At 35.5% G+C, this 761-nt stretch overlaps 1 protein-coding gene across 1 annotated transcript in view; it reads right to left on the reverse strand.

The window, feature by feature from the left end:
• Positions 1–761, reverse strand: part of LOC119586922 (dnaJ homolog subfamily C member 5-like) — a gene marked incomplete in the record, with an annotated part of 63,036 nt that overhangs the window by 20,574 nt on the left and 41,701 nt on the right.

Consider the following 761-nt stretch of genomic DNA (forward strand, 5'->3'; position numbering starts at 1 on the left):
GAAATGCATATAGTTCAGAATACTGGTGAATCTAGTCTTATTGCTGAGGTCAGGGCGATGATCATTTGAAACATTGCAGGAGGACCTGAGTGACGATGAGAAGGAAAGGCCGCAGAGAACCACCTGTGACCTCACACGCACCCCCTTCCACGAATCCTTTCAGGTACGAGCAAAAATGGGGCAGTTTGAAATTGTTTTGATTGTTGTTTTGGTACTTAACTCATCCTTTTATTATGGCTAGTGTTACATCAGAGAAGATTGTAATTTTAGCTTCTCGGATGCCAAGGAGAATGTTGTCGGTATTGTCAATCAGGATTCAGTTTTCTACAAATTCATCCTAGATTATAGATAGGAGAGTTATGGTCGTACTGTGACCTAAAGATATTGGTAATTTAAAATACTGTGATATGGAAATATGATATAGAATCAATGGAAAGGAAAGATGGCATTAGTTACAGTTTAGAGAAACTGCACGCATATCCTAATATTGCCAATTTTTTGTGGAGAATTTGTCGGAACCTAGTTAAGGATTTTATCTTTCCGTTGTATAATTTTTTTTTGTTTTTGTCATTCAAAATCCAGGTATTCTTTGAATCAGATTTGTTATTCAGAGAAGCAAGGGAGATGAAAATTACTATTGGTGTATTACGTTTATATCAGTCCTCCTTACTTATGAAAGAAAAAAATATAAGTTACACAGAAAGAGTACTTTTTTAAATGCTACTTACCAAGTAGATGTGTCAAAAAGGATATGCTTTTAC

Source organism: Penaeus monodon, chromosome 22, assembly GCF_015228065.2.
Source record: "Penaeus monodon isolate SGIC_2016 chromosome 22, NSTDA_Pmon_1, whole genome shotgun sequence".
In the NCBI taxonomy this organism is placed as follows: domain Eukaryota; kingdom Metazoa; phylum Arthropoda; class Malacostraca; order Decapoda; family Penaeidae; genus Penaeus; species Penaeus monodon.